We start from the raw sequence: 6,391 nt of genomic DNA, 5'->3' as shown, positions 1-6,391 counted from the left end.
ACTTGAAGTTGACGTTTTTGCCAACCTGCCTGTCAGTTTAAATTTCTAATGCTAACTGACTATTGCAGCTCAAATATGGCAGCCCCCATATTGAGGAACATGGGGGATCAGATGGGTAATGTAAAAGCATCTGCAAATACTTTTAAGGCAAAATTATAGATAGTACGCAAAGGCAATATTATGATGTAAAAAAGTTTAATTTCTGGTGTCAGTATCTCTTTAATGCAATGGTTCTATAGGATAATAAGGTAAATATGGTATGTTTTACTTTTAAGAGATCAAGAAACTATTTATGTGACTAAATGAAAAATAGAATGTAGTGAGTTGGCTGCCAGGTTTACCTTTATCAAAATGGTATGGAACCAACCCCACTAAACTTTACAGTATATGTATTACATTGATATGGTACAGTCACAGTTTAGAGTACATATACCCATGTACAGTATGTGATGCATTAGTGTTATTGTCTATTGTATTACTCATAACTATTGGGTTGATTTTTAATCCTAAAATATGTACTTTACATTGCTCATGGGAGGCAGTAAGCATATTGCTTCTCATATTTACTGATGAGATGTATCTTTTTATATTATATATCACCAACACATTCTGCAGATATTAGACATTTAAAGGGGGCTTTAAAGATTTAGGGTGTGTGTTAGTGCCCAAAACAACAATTGTGTATATAATTACCCCTCAAAGATGTGGGTATATCAGTTCTGTAGTTCCACATGTGTGCTCTACAAGTATTAGACGTTCCTATGTTAAGCTTAAAGGGGTGGTTCTAAGCAACTTTTCAATTGGTCTTCATTATTTATTTTTTGTTTTTTTAATTATTTGCCTTTTTTCTAACCCGTCATGCCTTTCAAATGGGCGTCACTAACCTTATCTAATAAACAAATGTTCTGTAAGGCTTCACATTTATTGTTATTGGTACTTTATATTTTTCATCTTTCTATTCAGGCCTCTCCTACTCATATTTCAGTCTCTTATGCAAATCAATGCATGGTTGCTAGGGTAATTTGGACCCTAGCAATCATATTACTGAAATTACAAACTGGAGAGCTCCTGAATAAAAAGCTAAATAACTCAAAAATCACAAATAATAAAAAATGAAAACCAATTGCAAATTGTTTGAGAATATCACTCTCTACATCACTCTCTACCCAAAAGGTATATCGGGATCTACCAGTAGACCTTTAGTTGGTGATCAGTAGATCTCAAGACACTGTCAACAAACAGCTCTACTAAATTACCCTTCTGTTTTATTCTTTTCATTCAGATATTTATTCTGGTTACATATGAAATAGTTGTTTTTATATTATTTTTTATTTTAGATAATATTTTCCATGGAACAGAATGCTAACAGTGATATTATGGATGTAGCTCATAGTGGGACAACATCACTAAAAGCAGACCCTGTATTAGTAAAGTATGGGCACTCCTGCTCTACATCATACAAAAGTTAACTCAAAGGTGCACAACCCCTTTAAAGGGACACAACCCCCAACTGTCCAGCCAACCCCCTAGTTCTTAATTGCACATAAAAACCAATTCACCAATGAGAATTTTATTGACCAAAAACTTTATTATAGATGCAAGAGTATTCACCAGTGAAAATGCTGATTACCATCACTATGTTAGGCATCTTGCTATTATATTACATTTGGAGATTATGATGTCAGTTTTGACATGAGAACATGTCTACCTGACCCATCAGGTTTCAGCATTTCAAATTCAACAAAATGTTCAAGCCAGGACCCTCTTATCTGGGAGGAGATCAGACTATTTTTTGTTGGGGGAAAAAAAACAGTCATCTCCTGGGTGCTTAATATTAGGATGTTAATTTTTTTACATTATATGTGCATTGTTGTACTTTGGTTTGCATGTATGTTGATATGATTTGTATTATGACAGACTACAAAGTATCATCAAGATATGACATTCACATATGCACATTATTATTTATGCCCCTTGAAACAATTTCCTTTTTTTCTTTACTCATCCTATATTGTATGTTTATGGTTATAGATTTATTGAGTGATCATTTGGTGGCTTAAAGTTTGAAAGAGATGCTTTATATGATAGAGGCTATGGGGCATTTAAATCTTTAAAGGGCACCTGTTTGCAAAATATATTATGCCCAACTAAAGGTGTGAGCTAACAGTAGTTTTTTTCATCTTTTTAATTGCCCCCCGCCAGTGCTTGGACACTTGCATCAGGAGGGAGCTCCTGGTGTGAGCGGCCATGTCAGTCATAGCGCAAGCTAATAACGTGCTTCTGATATCACATGCATGTGCATAATGGGCAAGTTGCGGCAATTGCTCATTATGAGCATGTGTGTGCCCTAATATGGCTGCTCTAATCGAATAATATATTTTGCCAACAGGTGCCCTTTAATGTTAATTGGAAACTAAGGGCAATAAATACAAATTTTTTATAATGAATTAAAATATTGTATGTAGTGCAAGGTGCAGAGTTCAGCTTTAAGTGGTGCAAGAACTCACATCAAATACAGGAGTTCAGGTGTTCTTTGTACCTGAGGTGCTTCTCCTTGCAAATTCTGCATGATCTGGGCTTGGCTGAATGAGGGACTGGGCACCAATGCCCTAAATTTTCTAATTGGAGTACAGGTCAGCTCGGTTCTGCATTTTTTGCCTCTGGTTGAAGCAGAATCATGTGATTTTGAGTGATTTCCTGAATGCCAGATCTTTTCATGGGTCGCACTGAATATGTTTGACAACTAATGATCTGTGCAAGTTTTAAATTAAATAAATAGGTTGATCAGTTACATTTTGTATGTGTTTAAAGGAGACATATAGGATAAATGAAAAACCCATAATTGTGTAGGCAATTATAAGTTATATATGGTGTTGCTTTTACATGGTGCTAAAAATGAATATTATCTTTAAAAATAGCCCCTTTATTAGAGCTCCCTATAGATGTTCACTGGTCCCTGTCCGTGTTTCAAAAGAGGGGTGGGCGTATGCTAATGGTCCTTGCCAGAAGCACAGTACAAGGGTGACAGCCAATCACAGCCCTGCAGTCACACAAGCACAGACAGGCTTCAGTTCCCTATCAGGTCCTGCTAGCTGTTGATTGGTTCCTGTACTACCGTACAGTGAGCTGAGAGACAATGGCTTCCCTGCACAGACGAAAGAATGCGATGTGGCTGATGGCGGAATTCAGGGAGCAGGAAGTGGAAGAAAATGGAGGGATTATTAGGGTTTTTGCAGAAATATTCAATAAATCAGCCTGAAACACTACTTTTTTAAGTACAATTCTTCTATATCTAAATGAGTATCACGCACTGGTGCATTCTTATTTTTTACACAAAATGTCTCCATTAAGCTTAACTGCAACAAAAGCAAAGACTGCAAAGTGTAGAGGTGGGGTTAGGGTATAACTGGGGAGTTTATGAGCATTTTCAGGCAAATCCTATTTAGCAAGCTATTTAGATTTTTTTAACGAACCCTATACTGCTTAGTTGCCATGGGGTCACTTTTTTTTGGTGCAAAAAATACCCTCTATACAGCAACCTTTCTCCATCTCTGCAGTTATACATGGAATTGGATGTATATTAGCAGCAGGCAGTGCAGGAGTACTTCCCAGAAGTGAGTTGACAATATGTAATGTGGCAGCATGAATAGCGCCCCCTGTGGGATGTTTGCCTAGTACCATTAGTTTGCCATCAGTGCAAGTCAGTGGCACCCTCCATTTGTTAGCAATTTGTCCGGGACCTTCCACACACATGGGTAATCTTTGGTGGTGCCGTTGACCCGGGAGACTGTACTGCCCAGTGTAACTTGGTGGTGGGACACGACAGTGCATTAGTTAATAGCTTTATTGTACTGAAATAAGAAACTTTGTAAATAAACAATTAAATATTCTACATCGTTTCTGAAATAATCAAGTTTATATTCACTATTCCTCTCTCAGCATGTTTCTCTTTATTCTGTCTTTATGCAGCAGGTGAGTGGCAGATATTCATTGACAGTTAGATCCAATATATCTTATGAGGGGGGCAATGTATCAGAACTCACATTAAATAACTGATTCCAGTACAAACTAAAAATATAACAAAATAACTGCCTTTTGCACAAATCCTGCATGTAGAGAGACATGCTGTCTGGTGATTTTAATAGAGTGAGCTCTAATACATCTTCTAGGCCAGGGGTGTCCAAACTTTTTGCAACAAGGGCCAGATTTGGTGAGGTGAAAATGTGTGGGGGCCGACCATATAGGCCGACATTCTTTGAACCATTAACACCATTTAACTAATTTAAACAAGGAAACACGTAGCCATGATATTTAGGAACATTAGTGAAATGATCTGCCACTTGGTCTATACTGCTGCCTGTGTGCTGAAGGTGTTAGTAATAGACACGTACTGGCACAGAGTGACGCCCGCTCTCGCATACTTCTTTAGCGCTGAAGGTGCAATAGACATATTCACGTGCCAGTACAGTAAAGAAGTATGTGAGAGCATCGCATCACTACGTGCCAATACGTGTCTATTACTAACACCTTCAGCACACAGGCAGCAGTATAGACCAAGTGGCAGATCATTTCACTAATGTGCCCAAATATTACTGCTACATCTACGTGATTTCTGGTCGCACTGTGCTGGCGGGCCGCATTATTATTAATTTCATGATGGAGACTCAGGCTAGGGTTGTCACCTTTTAAAAAAATCTCTAACGGCGACAATTAAAGGACCAGTAACATCAAAAATGTATTTTACAGAATTCATTACAATAACACGAAAAAAAAACACCAAGACAAAAAAAAAATTAAAATAGCAAAGCCTTTATTAAGAAATAACTTTCAGAAACTCCACTTCCTGTCCTCTACAGAAACGGCGACCATCCATACTGCGGCGTTTGATTTCTCCTCCCTGGCTATTCTAGTGACACTGTGTTCTCTGCCCCCATCTCCTTCTCCACCTCTGTGCAAATACCTCTTCCTGTGCTGCCAGTGCCTGTGCTATCCGTCCTTCGCTACAGATAGTTGTCGGTGCCTGTTCTACTCCTGTTCTATATCCAGATGGGCACAGTACAGCACGGAGTACTTCGCAATTACCAAATCCCCGAGGTCCCAGAATGTCAGCGCTTCTCATCCCAGGCAGCAGTAAACACAATCCCGGCTGAACTGCGAAGTGGCAGTATAGTAGCAGTCAGCGGAAGCGAGTTCCAGTGCTAGGACAGCCCAAAGTAGCGTCAGCTGCACGTGCCATTGCCCCAGTCCGAATTGCTTGCCCCTCTCTAGCAGTGCCTATGGAAAAGCAGAGGGTACTCACTGTGCCCATGATTCTTCGCCCGGCAGTCAGTGTTTGGCTACAGACAACAGCTCTCAGGCACTTGTTTGCCGGTTGGATCGCTCATTCCGGCAGAGTGAAGGCTGCAGCGCTTATCCCATACACTTCTAGAGTAAGTGGCCGGTGCCGGCATTTTCTTTGCCAAACACCGAATGGAGTGCTCAGTGCAGAGACTAACGATTTGCTCAGACAGCAGCGGTGCACTAGTGCCTGAGAGCTGTTGTCTGTAGTCTTCAGTCCGGCGCCGGGAGAGCCCAGGGGAAGGCAGGCGTTACACGCTCCTATGAAACCAGCAAGTGAGAAGCGCCTTTCTGTTCTGCCTGGTTATTAATCACGACACGCCGCATCTCTGCTCAGGGGAGGAGGGAAGACAGAGAGAAAGGTGGAGAGCGGAGGAGGGAAGCCGATGCACGGGGAAGGAAAGACACTGCTGCTGCTGGACGTCGTGAGGAGAATGCCTTTCAGTGAATTTCCAGGGAGGAGAAATCGATTGCTGCAGTGTGGATGGTCGCCTTTTCGCCGTTTCTGAAGAGGACAGGAAGTGGATTTTCTGTAAGTTATTTCTTAATAAAGGCTTTGCTTTTTAAAAGTTTTATTTGTCTTGGTGTTTATTTTTTGTTGTGCACTAACGAATTTTTAAACATTTTTTTTGATGTTACTGGTCCTTTAAGGGGGTGGATCCATGGCGCGTGATTGGCTGGGTCGTCGTGACGTCAAAAGGGGTGGGGCCACAGCCAGCGTTTGGATTCAAGCCAGCAGCAAAAAGGATAGTTTTTACTAGGCTGGGTGCAGGCCACGGGCATTTGCTTGATGTATAACAAATTTAACGGCAGCTACATTGCCGGTAAATTTGTAATACCGGCCCCGGCTGGTGTTTTACCGGCTAGGGCAGTAAAATACCAGCCAGGTGGCAACACTAGCTGAGGCCTGATGGCCAGTGTGATGGAGGCCCTCGGGCTGCACTTTGGACATGAAGAGAAGCAGATGCAGAGAGGAATAGTGAATATAAACTTGATTATTTCAGAAACAGTACAGAATTTTTAATTGATTGTATTTAGAAAGTTTCTTGTTTCA

This window comes from Xenopus laevis, chromosome 5S (assembly GCF_017654675.1).
Source record: "Xenopus laevis strain J_2021 chromosome 5S, Xenopus_laevis_v10.1, whole genome shotgun sequence".
Classification (NCBI taxonomy): domain Eukaryota; kingdom Metazoa; phylum Chordata; class Amphibia; order Anura; family Pipidae; genus Xenopus; species Xenopus laevis.
Note: the sequence above shows the minus strand (reverse complement) of the source record.